This window comes from Canis lupus, chromosome 8 (assembly GCF_003254725.2).
Source record: "Canis lupus dingo isolate Sandy chromosome 8, ASM325472v2, whole genome shotgun sequence".
Lineage (NCBI taxonomy): Eukaryota > Metazoa > Chordata > Mammalia > Carnivora > Canidae > Canis > Canis lupus.
In genome coordinates, this window is record NC_064250.1 from 7,326,576 (window position 1) to 7,345,917 (window position 19,342).

General features: G+C 35.7%; 1 long non-coding RNA gene across 2 annotated transcripts; it reads right to left on the minus strand.

Annotated features, from left to right (window-relative positions):
* Positions 1 to 690: 690 nt before the first annotated feature.
* LOC112657676 (uncharacterized) lies at positions 691 to 8,476 on the minus strand. Of its 2 annotated transcripts, XR_003135215.3 has the most exons (3): positions 8,205 to 8,476; positions 1,162 to 5,712; positions 691 to 943 (listed from the first exon to the last, which is right to left on the minus strand). It is a non-coding gene; the product is annotated as an uncharacterized LOC112657676 (long non-coding RNA). The 2 variants fall into 2 exon arrangements; XR_007412253.1 differs by having other exon boundaries at positions 1,162 to 8,476.
* Between the last annotated feature and the right edge of the window lie 10,866 nt (positions 8,477 to 19,342).

Below are 19,342 nucleotides of genomic sequence, written 5' to 3' on the forward strand. Positions count from 1 at the left end.
GGACTGAGAACCATTACTGTAGTAGCTCCAATCTCAATGAATGACTATAAAGGTAGTAAATACCTTTTACTCATTCAGGCCTGGGAGTCATGATAAATCCTGAATTTATCCCCACCTTCCTCTCATTCTCCACTCAATTAAAAACCAAGTCTTGTGCATTCTACCTTTGTGAAAGATTCCTTAATAGCATCTCCTCTTGAATTTCTAATAGCCATTTTATGTTTAACATGTATAAAACCAAATTTTTGATACTTTCCAGACAAAACTAAGCTTGCAAAGTTCAGGAGATCATTTTGATATTGCTCTTTCTGAAATTGTACTACAGGAAAAAAATCAATATTGTTAATTTGATTAAAGCTAATTTATTTGAACAATAGGGATTTAAAAAATCTGGTGGGGCAAAATTTTTCTTTGGATTTCGTGAGTCTTTTTTCCTTCAGGATGAATCATTAGATGAGAATATTTAAGATTCTAGTACCTTGAGGATACTTATACAGAATGGCAAAACAAGAAATTTATATAACTTGTTTTTGAAAGAAAAGACCCTATAAATCTGCCGCTTTATCTCTGTCATGAGTCAGGCACAGAAATTTTAAGTGCCAACGAATTGCCGAAGGAAATTTGACTCATAATAAGATGCAGGAAGAAGTAGCATTACTTGCGAGTTTGAGCTTCCTTGAACTTGAAATGTTTTCATGCCTGCTTGCTATCTTTTTTTTTTTTTTTTTACTATATTTAAGCTTAGAGCAATCATCAAAGTTATATTGCCCTCTGTGCTGTTAATATCGGCCCATATAATTTCTGGGTATGACACTGCTTTGTTTAAAGAAAAATGAATACTACCCCAATGTGGGTTTCTGACACAGCTTTTCAATACCTTTATGCCCGAGTCAATGAATTCAGTCTGCTGTGATAATATTGTAGCTATGACATAGACCAGTCACTGCAAGGAAAAAATGAATTGTTAATAAAAGAAGTATGTACATATTTGTGCAACTACCAGGATCTATCACATCCAATGTTTATTTGGCAGTTGTTAATATATAATATTCCACTGCTTATTCTTCCATAAATTTATAAATAGGCAAAGGGAAAGAAAAAAATAAAAATATAAATAAAATTTAGCCACGGAAGTGGCTAAAAAGGCCTAATCAATATTACCTTTACAGTTTCCCCATAATTCCATATGTTTAGCTTTTGGAAATCTGTCTTTTAAGTATGCTATTTTTCTTAATTTGGAGTTAATCAACTAAAATAGGTTCATCCCTTTCATTTCATCAGGACCACAAAGTGACTGTCTGGGAGCCTGAGTTCTAATGAGGCAGCCATTCCAAACACGTACAGACAAAGCAGTGGTTTCCCTGGTAACGAGCACCATGAAAAAGCTCTTAGAATAGTTATTCCCACCCTTACACATGAGTCCTTTTCATTTCAGTAAAGCTTCCTGTCAAAATGCATTCATCAATGTAATTTACCAACGAAGTTTGAGAGATTAAATCCCTCTCCCCACAAGAATTAAAAAATAAAAACTGCAACTAAAAATCAGCAGCTATGCTGGAATTGTACTTGTGTTGCCAAATGATGCCTCAAAGGAAGTAAAGGACATCATAAGATCCCTGAATCCAGTTAACATCACTTAGAACGTGAGATTAATTTTCATTTGATTTTTATCTAAGAACATAGAAGGTAGATGTATCAGGAGGAGGGGTAAGTGCATTTAATCACTACCTCTAAAAATATTATGATCCAAAGCAATTTTCATTAAATAGTAGAAGTTCATAAAAAACTTAAACCTCTATAGGTATCAAATTAAGACTTATGGTATTCTTCATAAGGATTAAACTTTTTTTAGTGATGTTTACCAAGAAAAACAAATTCAGAAAACATGATGTTATCTTGTCCACTGATGAAATTAAGTAAAACATTTTTGAATGAGGTATTTGAACCTATTTTCCATCTTTGTTCACAATATAAAAAGGCACACAAAACAAGCAGCATCTTGTGTTATGTGGCGTTTCAAACAAGGAGAAAAAAAATAGGAAATAAAAGGAATTCAGTTGAAAGAACTGCCCATAAATAAAACAATTGCAACACTTTATTTGGCTTTCCTACTAGAAATCAAATTCCTTGAGTTTAAAATACACCCACTCTATGTAATACAAAATGAGAACAACACACTTTCATCATTTCTCAAAATGTTAGCACCTAACTGATGCACAGTTTATATGCTAGTGATTTACCGGGGTCTCTTCATTGAGCATGTATCTATGCCTGTTTTTCAGCCAGCATGCTACAGCAAAAGAACATTCATGTTGCCCAAGGCTATTTCTTTAAACAGTATCAAAATTACTTTTACCATAGATTAGGTTGTGTTTTAGTGCTGAGAAAAGTCTATCTTGCCTTAGTTTTTGACCCATGACACCCTGAGCCTTTTAACAGCTATGAGGTCAAAGCTACCATTGCAAAATAAAACAAACACACATGATTTCTTAAGAGGTAAGAAGAGAAATTTACATCAATTGGGAAGGCAGGGCATTCTCACTATTTTTTTCACCTGAAGATTGAAAAGGAAATTCATTTCAGTTTGTAACATTGTGCAGATTGCTCCAGACACAAAATGAATCAGGTCTCCTGTTGGATTATGTGGGTGGTATTTCTTCTCTTTCCTAGTGAAATAATTCTTTGCTTATAGCTGTGGCATGCAAACTCAAATATTGTCTTTCTCAGAATGGTTTTAAGAAGTGGGTTCCCATTTTACTGCTGTTTGAGCATAATAAAATTACAAATTTCATTAAGCATCAAAAAGAACATGGGATAAAATAACTGTAAAAGAAGTGACAATTTAGGATACAATAGATGAGAATTTTATTCAATGAATATTCATCAATTACTTAGAATTTACATACTATGTACAGCCTACAAAAAAAAATGTAGTCTGTGCCTTTAAACCTCAAACTATTTCTTCCTGCTGCTTTATCTTTTCAGCATAGGAAAACATCCACATTATAAAATATAGAACACATACTTTTAAATATTCAAATCTGTATTCTAACCTAACCAATCTGTATCTGTAATTTAGATTAGTTATCCAACCTTTTAAAAAAGATAAAGCACAAGGAGTTTGTTACAATTTTTTTAAATGGACATTCACAATTTTATGCCTACAAGACAACCCATAATTCAAGTACTTCCATGCAGTAACGCACATAATACACAGTTTTCTATAATTAAGCCCACAGTGCCAAACCTCAGCTGAAAATTACTTATAAAACTTCCAATTACAGTTTTACTAGTTTTAGGTATTTTCTTCACAGTTGAGAAATATAATGCAAATAAAAGTTGAGTGTGCTTCTCTGCCTCCAACTACAACATAAAGTTGATCTTCCATGTCATGTTTCTTCAAAGCAACTCTAAAATAAAGTTTCCTCCAGATCCTCTAAATTATTCTCTTTCCCTAATGGCTTGTTGTATTGTTCCCCAGCAGAATGACTAGAAAAGCCCTACTGCACTTAATCTAATTAGGGATTTTTCAGAGAAACAGAGGTTACATAGTTCTCATTCACTGACTAAAAAACTCGACCATCTCCAGAGGTATAAAAACAAGAGAGAGAGAGAGAGAGAGAAAGAGAGAGAAGGAAAAAAAAGGATGATTCCTTTGAAAGTTCCAGAACCGAGTGTAAGTGTTCATATTCTGGTACATTAACAGTTTGTTCCAGTACATTGATATTTTATGTGGAAGCCCTACTCTGCAATTAATATGCCTGATGCAAATTGAAAAACCCATAATCCATCCTTCTCTGTTGGAATGTAAGAGTATATTATTATTGAGAAGCTACAGGATACCAGAACCATTTTTTAAACTTGAGTGCTCATTACCTTAAATCTGCATATAAAACAGTTTTGCATTCAGACGAGGTAATACATAATGGAATATATTGTGGCACATAGAAAAAAAACTGCTCCAAATAAAAACGACCTGTGGGCTTCCTTTGTAGAAGAAATTTATGCCGTTCCAGGCATTAGGGATTAATGATAGCTAACAGCAAAAGAGGAATGAACATTAAAATACTATGCCTAACTTTCCTCACTACCCCAAGGCTACAGGACAAAGAGAATTGTCTAAATTTTCTTAAAGGTAATAAGGACTAGGTATTTATCATTAAGCAAATATGGTATTTGGGGATTGCATCTGATTTTGTCACATTAGTATTCAGAATATTTCTTATAGCTTTAAACAAGAAAAGTCAACATTAATGGAAGTAAGAGAAGAAAGAAAAAAAAGCTATCCTTTGTTTCTAACAGCTCAGAGAATCTCCTTGTATGTTGTTTCCAAAATTGCACGTAGTTATGCGCAGGACATATAATTCTGTTGTTGTTTTCTACGATGAACAAAAATCCAAGATCTTAATGAAAGTTTTATTGTAATTATTTTAAACAGATTATTCACACACACCACTAAGGAAAGATATTCAAATGTAATATGTTCTCAAAAATTGAAAGATCCCATGAATACAGGTTTGTTTCATGAATCTATCCTAAATCCTTGCAATTCACTTGATTCCTATTCGTTTTAATTCATTTGAAACTTGTACAGTTTATTTACTCCCTTCGCCACCACCTGACATCTGAGCCTCCTTAGCATTTTAGCATTTGCATGGACCCTTCTTAGTTCTCTTCCTATCTTTTGTTTAGGACATGTAATGTAATGCTTCCTACTGGCAGTTACCTGTATACCTGTTTTATTTTACTTACCAGGTGATAAGATTCTTAAGGCAAGAAGCTGTGTGATATGACCTACATCTAAGACAAGCATAGGGTCAGAAAAGTTTTCCCTTCTTTCCTTCTAAGTTATTTGGCTGGTCTAATTATTAAATGGGTGGAAGATTAACAGGAAAAAAACATTTTATATGTACATGAGCTTCATAACAATATGGGACCCAATAGGCAGCCAGGTAATTGAGACTTATGTTTAGGAAAGAGTTACAGGTCTAGGATTAGAAAGCAGAAGGAAGGCCATTATTCACAGGAAGGTAAAAGGAGATGTTTGGAAAACAAAGGTTGCTCTCTTCAGGTAAGTTTCTTAGGTAAAAAGAAATCCCTAACAACAGCTCTCTTCCCGGTACAAGACCCATTTACAGTGTAAATTTAGGCATTTGGGCTGGGAGAGATAAAGAGCTTTTCCTGAATCTACTGGATTTTGATTGCCTTCAGCTCAAAATAATGCTCATGCCAAAGTGACCTACTATGAGGTGACAAATTCTGCTCTTCAGTCCTGCCTTCGAAACTTCAAAAAAGAAGTTTCACAGTACAGAAGTTAAATTGAGAGATTGCTCCATATCTCATTAGACCAGTCTGTATTGAGAATAGGTCAGTTCAGTTAAACAATTGTGTTTCATTTCAGAAGAAAGTGATGCCACTGGTCTCCCAAAGTGAGGCCTATATCGTGTAAGTGGTCAGGTAATTAATAAGTGGCATTTCAATGGAAATTCTTTTATTTTGAAACACAAAGGGTAATGGTTGGGGCAAATTTAAACCCAGTGAATGAGTCCTGAGAGCTGCCAGTCAAGATTTCTAGATGTCATGCTCAAAGCATCTTCAAATAGAATGAGGGCAGGCAGTGGCAATCTGACAGATTTTTCTAGTCCACAGTTTGAATGTCTTTGATGATGTCCTCGGGTACACGGGTAAACTTTCTGAATGGCCCAAAGAAGGCTGTGTGAACAAAAGTTACTGTGTCATTTCTCTAAAGTTTATATCACGATTTTAGCTTCAATTTGCAGTGTTTCAGGAAAAAGGGCAGTTTTAGTTCTTAGTGATTCTAAGTCAAAAGAATAGGGTGGTATTGGGGATACTGGGAGCATTAGTTTGAAGTGTCATAGCCAATATTGGAAGAAACTGGAAGAATTCAGGATCCAGTCAGTTTACAAGTAAAGCAAAACCTCAAAGCCAATGAACAGTATTAGATTCTAATATCCATAAGATATGGGGCTGACACATAATTTTTCTCCCTAACATCACCTTCATTTTGGCCAAAAATAGCCAAATTATCACTAATTTGTTTGCAAAATAAATCTAGTTTTGATAAACGAGGCCTGATTATTTACATTCATGTAGCAAGAATAGTAATTGGCCCTATAGACTCGAAGTGTGCTTTGCTGGAACTTTTTCATAGGGAATCTCAGATTGAACTTTCAAAAACCTCTTGGGACCAGGAAGCCAAACCAAGGACTTGCTCTCAGACTTCACCTGCAATATGTATAGATTTGTGTGAATTCTCTTTAAGGTCCCAAATATATCCCAAGGTTCTTGTGCCTACGAGAAAGTGACCTTCCTTATTCACCTTTATTGGCTCCACAAAGTCAACCATAGTTACCTTAAAGCTGTCTGGCATATTTGATTCATGCTCATCTCTCTCAAATATTACATTCCAGTCAAAGCTTTGGTAATATAACCATTGTTTCCAATTTTGTCCTCTTACAAGGAGAACAGATTCTTAATGAATTTATGCAAATAAATATATAGCCATGAAATAATATTTTCTTACTAAGATTTTCCAAATTCTAGAGGGATCAGGCAGGGAGATAAGGTCACTGTTTCAGCTTTGTTTACAAAGGTGCACTTAACCAAGTTGATCTAAAATATAGGTAGCTTAAAACATTGATAGCTTAAAAAATGGGTAGCTTAAGAGAAAAAATTTCCTTTAGTCTGGAAAATCATTAAAGAATCAGCAATGTTTCAAACAGAAAGGTCATAACAATTATAACCAACTTATCAATTCACTCAGTCCCATTAATTCCTTCTTGTTCTTTTTTTTTTTTTTTTTAAAGATTATGTGTATTTATTTGAGAGAGAGAAATAGAGAATGCTCGAGTTGAGGGAGGGGCAGAGGGAAAGAATCTTGAGCAGACTCCATGCTGAGTGCAGAATCTGATGCAGTTTGATCCCATGGCCCATGAGATCATGACATGACTCAAAATCAAGAGTCTGATGCTCAGCAGATTGAGCCACCCAGGCACCCCTCATTTGTTGAATCCATTTTTACCATTAGTTCTGAAAAATTCTTACCCACTTTAGTTTTATGATCTTAAAACTTTCAGAAACTTATGTTTGCCAGAGGCCTTTCCATGAATTCCCTTGACTGAAGCACTTTTACAAGAACATTTTCGCATAGGCATCAGTGTAAAACAATAACCGTAAACAATAACAAAAACCTTTACAATGTCGACTGTTAAAGACCAGGTAATGCATTTGACATGACAATGAAATTGACAAAAAAACATTTGGTTACTTCTGTGACATACCATATTTTTAAAAAACTAGAAATGTAAGTTTTAATTTTATACCAGGACATAATAATTTCATACAATTTCTAAATTTCATACAATTTAGAATTTCATACAATTTCTAAAATGCATACATCCCTGTAAAGTACGACATAAAAAAGGCTTAGTGTTACTTCTTATTTGACAGCGCTTCCCATGTAATTAAACTTATTGAATAAACCTAGTGTAACATCTTCCTTCTTATAAAGAGAGAATACACACCTTTTGCTCTGTCCCATAGACCCTTTGGAAAGTTCCAAAGCCGGTTTAAGGTCAAAAAAACCAAACCAAACAAAACAAAAACCCTCTTCATTTAGACATTTAGAATTGATTTTGAGATGTTTATAAAAAAATATTGAAAGATTTGGACACTTAAGGCCATTCATAGTAAGGAGAAAGCAGATGTTTAAAAAACAAAGGTTGCTCTGTTATATAAACAACTTTCTTAGATAAAAGAGAATGTATGGTAATAGCTCTCTTCCTTTTCCAGCATTAATTTAGGCAGTTGAAGGGGGAGGCAAAGCTCTTTTCCTGAATCTGCTGGGTTTTGATAGTCTTTAGCTTGAAATAATGCTCATGCCAAAATGACATATTTTGGGGTAACAAATTCTACTCCCCTTTCAAGCAATAGCATTGATCGGCATGATTGGCACAATACATTTTTGTTGAAAAAAGTAGTTTTATTTTTATTCATTTTGGAATACAAATTTTAAATCCAGACCAAAAATAAAAGGAGTATTAAATGTCTCCATATTAAAACACTTAGGAGTATGATATTGAAAGGAAGCAAGAATTTGTCCCTTTAAAGTTCCTTCTAGCTAGACTAAGAATCCAATCAATATCAGACAGATTAACAGGAGAAAATCAAGTTTAATAGCATACCTGTGGAAAATTCACATAGACATGGAAATTCCAAAGACATTCAGGGAAAATGTGTATATGTCTAAGGATCCAGGACTTCAGAGGAAATAAATGCAATTCCTAGGGCAATTAGAAGAGCAGATAGACATTTGGTAATTAGATGTTTGCCTGGCCAAAAAATGTGCCCAAGATTGCAAATCCGAGAAAACCACCGAGGAGCCGACACCGATGAAAGCACACGAGGGTTTATTAGCAAGCTGGAGCTTGGGTCCAAGTGTACCCAACACAGCGGAGCAGGGACTTGGACCCTGAAGTGGGTTACAGCTGGGTTTTTTATAGACTGGTCTAGGAGATTTCCAGAAGGGGTGGAGGAATTTCTTCATTCCGATATGGGGGAAAGGGTGGGGAGTTTCTTAAGATCTGTTCTCATTCTGTTATGGGACTTTCTGTTAAGGGCATTCTGCGGTTTTTCCTGTAACTGAAGTAGGGTAAAGTACAGCTCTTGTTCACAGGAGCCTGAGATGGCTGTACTTGTGCTAACGCTAAACTTGAGATGGAATGGCCTTAATTTTCTCAGCCTCCACAAAAAGGTCACTCAGATAACATTTATCTCTGATAATAACCATTATTCTGTGAAAGACCCTCCCCCTCCCCACCACTATAGATTGAAGTTGAAGGAAGGGCAAAAGTTTCTCTTGAGCACATGGGGTCTTAATTACCTTTAGCTCAGGATAATTTTCATGCCAAAGTGGCTTATCTTGGGGCAGCTTGTTCTTGGCTCCTACAGTATGGTAATCTTTATGGCCAAGCATTAAATTTTCACCTGCTGCTTTTCTCATGTAGTAGACTAAGACAGAAAATCAACTATAGCTTCATCAGTGTGGTCAAGTTCACATGCTAAGTTAGTTGCAGAGTCAAATTTCTTCCTAAAATTGCAGTTTATTTTTTTAATTTTACAATAATGCCACTATCAGGAAAAAATAAAAATACTGGATTTCATGAGAACAACATGTATTTTTATATTTTAGATCAGCATACAATTTCACACTGATTTGGAAAGACAATAGTTTATATCACATGAATACATACACACAGACAACTAACTTTGGCTCCAATAAAATAGGATTGGGTAGTTCACATATTTTCTCCCTAGTGCAAATGTTTATAGAAGGCTAAAGAGATGTTTTACGTGAAATCTCTTTTGATAAACTAAAGTTCATGTTCTTCAAACTAACATAATTATTACTCAAAAAAATTCTTTGAGAAGAAAGTGAAAACAAGAATGTAAAAATTGAGGGGAAAAAAAGGAGGTTCTCCCAGAGATCAAGGTTATTGCATATGTATGCATAGTCAGAGAATAAAACTGACTACCACATATGTGATTTGATTCATGCTAAAATGACTCTCACAATGAAAAATACCTCTTTTAATGGTCTTCCACAGTGTGGTGATATTTTCACCATTAAAACAAAACCTTTGGTTTAAGATACTGCATCTATGACATCCTTGTTACATAAAGATTAAAATTAGGGGAGGAAGGTACATAATACAACAACACTGCAGGATATTGCAGAGGGTTGAGGGAGGGAAAGGGGAACTGGAAAAAACTGCCCTGAATTACAGCTAAGTATTTTAGTTTAGACATAGAGTATTCTGAATGTAAATAACATTACCTATAATGCCAGGGGAAGTTGTTGAACTGCCTTAACCATGACAATTTTTAAGAATAGTACAGTTTCACAGCTGCCTAACATGTCAAGGATAGAGATGTGGGTAAGATAAAAATCTTTAGTGACAAATCCAAACACTATACAGTTCTTTCCAAATGGTATGGTTCTTTTTTTTTTTTTTTCATACAGTTAATCACTTTGTGTATTTCATTAAACTGTTTTCAAAATCTCTGTGAATGTCATGAGTATAGTTTTAAAGGCAAGTAATGCTTTCTGTAACTATATAAAAGTAGTTTACAACAACCAAGGTGAACTGACACCATAATGGAATAATAACTTTTATTATTAAAAGTGTATATGTATATATGTGTGTGTGTATATATAAAAGTCACTGGCATAGAATGCAAATACATAAATACAAGAGAGGACTTCAAATGGTGAGCAGCTGTTCTTTCTGTCCACGGAAAACAAGAGATACAAATGTTTTTCATTTACAGCAGGAATAGTTGATATTGAGATGGTAAGTATATTATTTTGATGGTTAGGGTTGTTAGACTTTGTGATATGTAACTGAGATGTTTAGAAGCTTCCCTTGGATATGTTCTATGTTTAAATAATTTTCTCTTTTTGATGTGTGTAATCAGAAGCTCTTGATCTACAAGACTATTTAAATATGATCTCTCAAGCTCACTTCCAACACAATTATTTAATAAAAGAAAACAGAAAGTATTAAAAAAAATAAAATTGAAAATGGTTTCTATCTTACCGTTGGTAGATTATACCATAAAATCAAAGTGTGTCTACTTCATTGGAGGTTTCTACCAGTTAAGCTGATGTGTATTGTTGAAGTTTAGTCACTTCGTCTAATTCCTACATGTAAACACTTTTAATGCCATGGATATGCAGAAAAGTCATTGTTCTGTGTTTCATTATTACCTAATTGCGGCATATATTCTTCTCCAAATAAAATTAACATAGAAAAACTCCAACCCACTCACCTAGGAAACTATATTTTCTATACAAAATAACTCCCAAATTTTATCAGTGAAATAATTCAAAGAATCAAAATGTCAAATCAGACTCTGATGACCCAGGGATTTACTAATCATTTTGATGACAGAAGAACCTACAAGCTAGAGACCTAGGGAGAAGCAGAGAGAGATCATGACTCTCTGAGTCTTTTCTTACTGCATCAGAGGCTCTGGTACATTACTTTACACTAAAAGTAAACAGTATCATTTATGAAACATTTCCATTTTATATTCATTTAATCATATAACATATTTTCCAGGAATCTATGCCCCATATATACATAGATTATAAATTTGTTTAACATAAGGAATGATAAGCAATCAGGTGTATTTGCTAAAAATCACCCCATAGATAAGAACTCTTCCAATAGCTAATACTGTTAGCTTGTTTGCCAAGAAGCCTGTTATTAGTATATTTATGACTGTATTAGTCTGCTAGGCTGCCATAGCAAAGTATCACAGACTGACTTAAAAAAAGAGAAACTTCAGGACGCCTGGGTGGCTCAGCAGCAAGGTGTGATCCCAGTATGGGGGATTGAGTCCCACATCCGGCTCCCTGAGAGGGGTCTGCTTCTCCCTTTGCCTGTGTCTCTGCCTTCTTTCTGTGTCTCTCATGAATAAAGAAACAAAATCATAAATAAATAATAAATAAATAAATAAATAAATAAATAAATAGAAAGCAACTTCTTTTGTCACAGTTGTGGATAGGAAATCCAGGATCAGGGATCCCTGGGTGGCGCAGTGGTTTAGCGCCTGCCTTTGGCCCAGGGCGCGATCCTGGAGACCCGGGATCGAATCCCACGTCAGGCTCCCGGTGCATGGAGCCTGCTTCTCCCTCTGCCTGTGTCTCTGCCTCTCTCTCTCTCTCTCTGTGACTATCATAAATAAATAAAAAAAAATTAAAAAAAATTTTTTAAAAAAATAAAAAAATAAAAAAAAGGAAATCCAGGATCACAGTGTCAGCAGATTTGGTTTCTCCCGAGGCCTCTCTCCTTGGCTTACAGGTGACTACCTCCTCACTGTGTCCTCACATTGCTTTTTCTCTATGTGTGTCCTGTCATCTCTTCCTCTTCTTATAGGGAAAACAGTCCTATTGGATTAGGGCCCTATTCTCATGACCTCATTTTATCTTACTTACCTCTTTAAAGGCCTTATCACATGGGAATTAAGGCTTAACATATGAATTTGAAGGAGGGAGCACTATTTAGTCCATAGCAACAAAGATAAACATATACTTTTTTTTATTATTATTAGGATACAACTTTTTTATTTTCTTGGTGTCCCCCCTAATAAAGGGAGAATATAGATAGTTGACTGGCTTCTTATCTCTTATACCTAAATGCTTCAAAATCCTGTAGAATAGAGGAACTTTAAAAGGACAACTAGAAGTGATGAACACACAAAGAGGCTAAATCTTCTCAAAGGCTATATTAAAACAACAAAGAATGTTTACCACCTGAGAATTCTGAGGCCATATAAAATACTTCATTTATAATCAAACCTGAATTTAGGGTAATAAAAAGATAAAATTCATTTTTTGAGCGCTATCAAAATATCCCTTCCTTTAAAAACAAATACAGATCTTGGAAACTAGCCCTTTACCTGATACGTCATTTGCAAATATCTTCTCCCATTCTGTAGGTTGTCTTTTAGTTTTGTTGACTGTATCCTTTGCTGTGCAAAAGCTTCTTATCTTGATGAAGTCCCAATAGTTCATTTTTGCTTTTGTTTCTTTTGCCTTCGTGGATGTATCTTGCAAGAAGTTACTGTGGCCGAGTTCAAAAAGGGTGTTGCCTGTGTTCTCCTCTAGGATTTTGATGGAATCTTGTCTCACATTTAGATCTTTCATCCATTTTGAGTTTATCTTTGTGTATGGTGAAAGAGTGGTCTAGTTTCATTCTTCTGCACGTGGATGTCCAATTTTCCCGCACCATTTATTGAAGAGACTGTCTTTCTTCCAATGGATAGTCTTTCCTCCTTTATCGAATATTAGTTGACCATAAAAAAGTTCAGGGTCCACTTCTGGGTTCTCTATTCTGTTCCATTGATCTATGTGTCTGTTTTTGTGCCAGTACCACACTGTCTTGATGACCACAGCTTTGTAGTACAACCTGAAATCTGGCATTGTGATGCCCCCAGATATGGTTTTCTTTTTTAAAATTCCCCTGGCTATTCGGGGTCTTTTCTGATTCCACACAAATCTTAAAATAATTTGTTCTAACTCTCTGAAGAAAGTCCATGGTATTTTGATAGGGATTGCATTAAACATGTAAATTGTCCTGGGTAACATAGACATTTTCACAATATTAATTCTTCCAATCCATGAGCATGGAATATTTTTCCATCTCTTTGTGTCTTCCTCCATTTCTTTCAGAAGTGTTCTATAGTTTTTAGGGTATAGATCCTTTACCTCTTTGGTTAGGTTTATTCCTAGGTATCTTATGCTTTTGGGTGCAATTGTAAATGGGATTGACTCCTTAATTTCTCTTTCTTCAGTATCATTGTTAGTGTATAGAAATGCCATTGATTTCTGGGCATTGATTTTGTATCCTGCCACGCTACCAAATTGCTGTATGAGTTCTAGCAATCTTGGGGTGGAGGCTTTTGGTTTTTCTATGTAGAGTATCATGTCATCGGTGAAGAGGGAGAGTTTGACTTCTTCTTTGCCAATTTGAATGCCTTTAATGTCTTTTTGTTGTCTGATTGCTGAGGCTAGGACTTCTAGTACTATGTTGAATAGCAGTGGTGAGAGTGGACATCCCAAGATCTATAAAGAACTTCTTAAACTCAACACCAAAGAAACAAACAATCCAATCATGAAATGGGCAAAAGACATGAAGAGAAATCTCACAGAGGAAGACATAGACATGGCCAACAAGCACATGAGAAAATGCTCTGCATCACTTGCCATCAGGGAAATACAAATCAAAACCACAATGAGATACCACCTCACACCAGTGAGAATGGGGCAAATTAACAAGGCAGGAAACCACAAATGTTGGAGAGGATGTGGATGGAGAAAGGGGAACCCTCTTGCACTGTTGGTGGGAATGTGAACTGGTGCAGCCACTCTGGAAAACTGTGTGGGGGTTCCTCAAAGAGTTAAAAATAGATCTGCCCAGGACCCAGCAATTGCACTGTTGGGGATTTACCCAAAGATTCAGATGCAATGAAACGCCAGGACACCTGCACCCCGATGTTTCTAGCAGCAATGGCCACAATAGCCAAACTGTGGAAGGAGCCTCGGTGTCCATCGAAAGATGAATGGATAAAGAAGATGTGGTTTATGTATACAATGGAATATTCCTCAGCCATTAGAAACGACAAATACCCACCATTTGCTTCAATGTGGATGGAACTGGAGGGTATTATGCTGAGTGAAGTAAGTCAATCGGAGAAGGACAAACAGTGTATGTTCTCATTCATTTGGGGAATATAAATAATAGTGAAAGGGAATATAAGGGAAGGGAGAAGAAATGTGTGGGAAATATCAGAAAGGGAGACAGAACATAAAGACTCCTAACTCTGGGAAATGAACTAGGGGTGATGGAAGGGGAGGAGGGCAGGGGTTGGGGGTGAATGGGTGACGGGCACTGAGGGGGGCACTTGACGGGATGAGCACTGGGTGTTATCTGTATGTTGGTAAATTGAACACCAATAAAAAATTAATTTATTTAAAAAAAATAAAAAGGAAAAAAAATAAAAAAATAAAAACAAATACATTCCTAACAGTAATTCCTCTGTAGTAGTGTTCACCATTTTAATTAGAGCTTTAAATTGAACAAATCTTAAGAAACCTGTCATAATATAGATCATAACAAAAAACATGGATTCCCACAGTAACCCATTTCACTTTTATATCATGATAAAGTCATTAGTTTTCCAAGTCATTTCTACAATTACAACAGATATGTTTAATCAAAATCTTAGGTTACTAGGTAGTTTAGCTTCCATTCTGGAAACACAGAAATTAGAGCTACAAAACCAATTCTCACACAGATAAATTTTAGTAAGTATATTGTAAACTAAAGATCAACTGCAAATACGGAGTGGAACATGAAGTGAATCCCTCTAATAAAAGTCTTAAAAAAAACAAAGTGTAATGGACATGCTGGTTGCCTAAACCACGTAGAGATTTCCTAAGAAATTTGTTAATAAGATCCTAACTTCATTCAGATGTGTGAATAGTCCCTGTGACTTGGAAAGGGCTGCTCTTATTTCCTAGATTCAGAATTGAACCTAATTCCTCTAAGGCAATTCTGGCAAATTCTTTCCATTGCTCATTATTACTTCAGAAATTAGACCTAAGTCAATCAGTACATGGATTTGTCCAATTGTTATCCAGGGATAAGTAGATAGTTTAATTTCTCTCAATTATATTGAAGCAAAAGACTTATTCATAAAAGGGTAATACTCCTTCACTTTTATTCACTAGATTTGTATGTGAAACCCTTTAGCACTCTTTACTTCCTCATGGCAACCATTACCAGGGGAACCGGATACTTGAGGAAGCTGATGAGTGGATTGCAGAGTAGAGAGCAGAAAGAATGTGGTTTCTCGCTAGTATATGGAAAGCATGAATTGACCAGAGCTGAAAACTTTACCTATTTACTTTTTGATATGTAATCTCTTCATTACAGAGGTAGACTTTCCTTTACTATCAGCTATAAGCAAGATATATGAGATACAATGAAGAACCAAGGGTGTAAATAAATGTGCCCATTAGAGAAGAGCCATAAAGATTTTTTTTTTAAGATTTTATTTATTTATTCATGAGAATACACAGAGAGAGAGAGAGAGGCAGAGACACAGGCAGAGGGAGAAGCAGGCTCCATGCAGGGAGCCTGACGTGGGACTCGATCTCCACGGGTCTCCAGAATCAGCCCTGGGCTGAAGGCCGCGCTAAACTGCCGAGCCCCCCGGGCTGCCCAACAATAAATATTTTTGTTAGACCATGCAGGAATTTTACTGAATCCCTTAGTTCTTGAGAAAACTTGGACTTGTTTTATTTTTTCAAACAAAATCCCACAAATCTGGAGATTTTTCTATTTGTTATACCTATTTTAATCTCCTAGGTTTGAAACTTCACAGTCTGTACTCTTCCTTGATCTTTCCCTAATTAATACACAATCATTGGCAAATGGTGTACATTTTCTCACCACAATACCTTTCCCAAATTATGTCCATTCTATTCCTGCCATCACAATATTTCAGATATTTATTACTCACTGTCTTTTTTTATTCTAATTAATCCTTTAAAACATGATAGGCCATTTGGTACTAATACTCCAGAAGTGAAATATAAAATATCATACATGAACAGAGAGATGGTAAATGGAAAATTATAGAAAATCCAGAAAGAGATAAATACTAAATTTCCAGTCAGTGAAGGAAAATGAGTTGCAACGTTGCAGGAAAATATGAGTGAATCCATACCTTTCATTATTTATAATAAAATTACTTCCAACAGATTAAGACATTGACTGCAGAAAAATTAAACCAGGACGGAAGGGTGGAGCAGCAACATGGCAGGGCCTGGAGCTGGTGAACTCTCATGGCTCAGCGCATCGACCCGACTCGAGAGAAGCGGACTCCCACGCACCTGCAATTCATGCGGCAGGTGCAGCTTACCCAGTGGCAGAAGAGTCCGCCCCAAAGGCGACCCGGAACATCCTGACCAGCCTGGGTATCGATCGGGGCCCTGGTGTTAGCTATTTATGGTTACACCATCTATTCCGTGTCCCAGGAGAGTTTCCTAGATGAGCTGGAGGTTGAGGCCAAAGCTGCCGGAGCCTGAGCCCTCATGAGGGCATCAGGGCCCTGAACCAGACGGACACTGTATGTCTCCAACCCGCTGCAGCACCTTCATGTGGTGGATGAGAATGTATTGCATTTGGCCAGGTCAAGGGAGTATTGCCCACCTTACACAAACTGTGACCAGTCACTGAGGCCTTCTTGCAGTTTGTTTCCTTTTTTGAGAGCTATATAACCTTGGCGTTTCTCAGGCTTTCAGACTTTGTGATTTACCTTTACCTCCCAGGGGCTTAGCTGTTATGGGGGTGGGGGTGGCAGCTGTGTGTAATGTTGGAGCCTAAAGTGGGAAAGATGGAGTTAGGTTGGAGAATAATAAACTGAGTCATCTCTCTTGGAAAACAAAAAACAAACAAACAAACAAACAAAAAAGAAAAATTAAACCATTCAGGCTGTAGAAGAAAACATGGGAAATTTCCTTAATGACCTGGAAGTAGTTAAGGTCTATTTAATTATGAGTAGAAGTCCAGAAGTCATATGATTAATGATGGATAAATGTGAATACATTAAAAATAAACTTATTTTAAAAAATGGTACAGAAAAACAAAGTGAAAATATAAGTGATCAATTGAGAAACAATAGTTACTCCTTATATAGTATAATTTCTCTAATACAGGAAGTGTTTCTAGAAATATATGAGCAAAATATTCACAACCCAAGAGAGAAATAGGCAAGCACATAATTTATTGATAAGTAAATTCTTTTAAACATTTGAAAGAATATTGAAGTGTTCACTCAAAATAAGAAAACTATAATTAAACCTGTAAGTGTGATAATATTCTTCTACCTGTCAGAATCATACATCATTTGATAACAAGCTTTTGCAAACATATAGAGAAATAGTGTTCTTATTCATGTGAACCCATGATTGGAATATAAATTGGTACATGTCTATCTATTGACAACTTGATAATATCTACCAAAGTAAGAAATGCATATATGCATTTCCAATTAATTAGGCTTTAGAAAAAAAAAAAAAAAATTAGGCTTTAGGAAAGTTATCCTAAATAAGTACTTACATGTGAAATGACTTACGTAAATATATTCCTGACAGAAAAAGATACATTGCAAAATTCTGGAATGATCATCAATACAATGTTATCATACTTCCCTTTGATGAAATATTCTGTAATTATAATAAGTAATGATAATCTCTATATGTATTAGTATGAAAAACTCTTTAAGAAATATTCTTTTTTTTTTAATTTTTTTATTTATTTATGATAGTCACAGAGAGAGAGAGAGAGAGAGGCAGAGACACAGGCAGAGGGAGAAGCAGGCTCCATGCACCTGGAGCCTGATGTGGGATTCGATCCCGGTCTCCAGGATCGCGCCCTGGGCCAAAGGCAGGCGCCAAACCCCTCCACCACCCAGGGATCCCCTTTAAGAAATATTCTTAATGAAAAAAAGGATGCCTGAGTGGCTCAGTGGTTGAGCATCTTCCTTCATCTCAGAGCGTGGTCCTGGGTCCACGGATTGAGTTCGGCTTCGGGCTCCTGGTGAGGAGCCTGCTTCTCCTCCTGCCTGTCTCTGCCTCTCACTGTGTCTCTCATGGATAAATAAATAAAATCTTAAAAAAAAAAAAAAAAGAAATATTCTTAATGCAAAAAGCAAGGTGCAGAAAGGACATATAATATGCTCCCAAAATAAGGGGAATTGATTATTTATATTGCTATTTCTTATATGTTCATAGAATTCTTAAGACACCAATTACAATATTCACTTATGGTTAAGAGGTGACAACTTAGCAGATGACAGACCAGGATAGAATAGAGAGTTTTTTCCTAATTTTGAGCCATGTATATATATATTATCTATTAAAAATATAAAATAATGTTCAATTGTCCCCTATACTCACAAATATCCAAATTCTTTAGCTAGTTATTTATGGCCCTTCATATTGTTCTAGTAGTATTCTTCTTTATTGCCCACGTTAAACTATCTGTTCATCAGACTCTTCAATATCTTTAATTTACCTAGCATTTTTCTACCCATTAACATTGCACAAATATCCCTTTCAATGTTCTGTCCATCTATTAACATCTATAGAAACCCTACATGTCTTTTGTGACATATCTCAAAAGACAGCTCTTTCAAAAACCCTTCTCTGATCACCCAAGTAGAAATGACTTTTCCCTCATCAAACTCCCTAGTATACTTGTACTCTCTTCTACACATAAGATAAATTCTTATACAAGAAGACTATCTTCTTATTAATTTTGAAGGTCCTTAAGAGGAGGGATGCCTTTTATCCATCTTTATTTTTCAAAGTATTATGTGAAAGGTATAGTGCTAGACACCACATTTTCTCAAAAAATTTAGCTTAAGGAATAAAAAATAATTCAAAATGGAATAGTAAGTTGTTTCATCCTTTTTTAAAGATTTTATTTATTTATTCATGAAAGATGCAGAGAGAGAGAGAGACAGACAGAGAGAGAGAGGCAGAGACACAGGCAGAGGGAGAAGCAGCCTCCATGCAAGAAGTCCCATGTGGAATTAGATCCCGAGACTCCAGGATCACGCACTGGGCCAAAGGCAGGAGCTAAACCACTAAACCACCCAGGGATCTCTCATCTTATACATTAAGAAATACATCAACAATATCTACACCAACAAACTAATTGATAGCTGAATAGATGATGAAAGA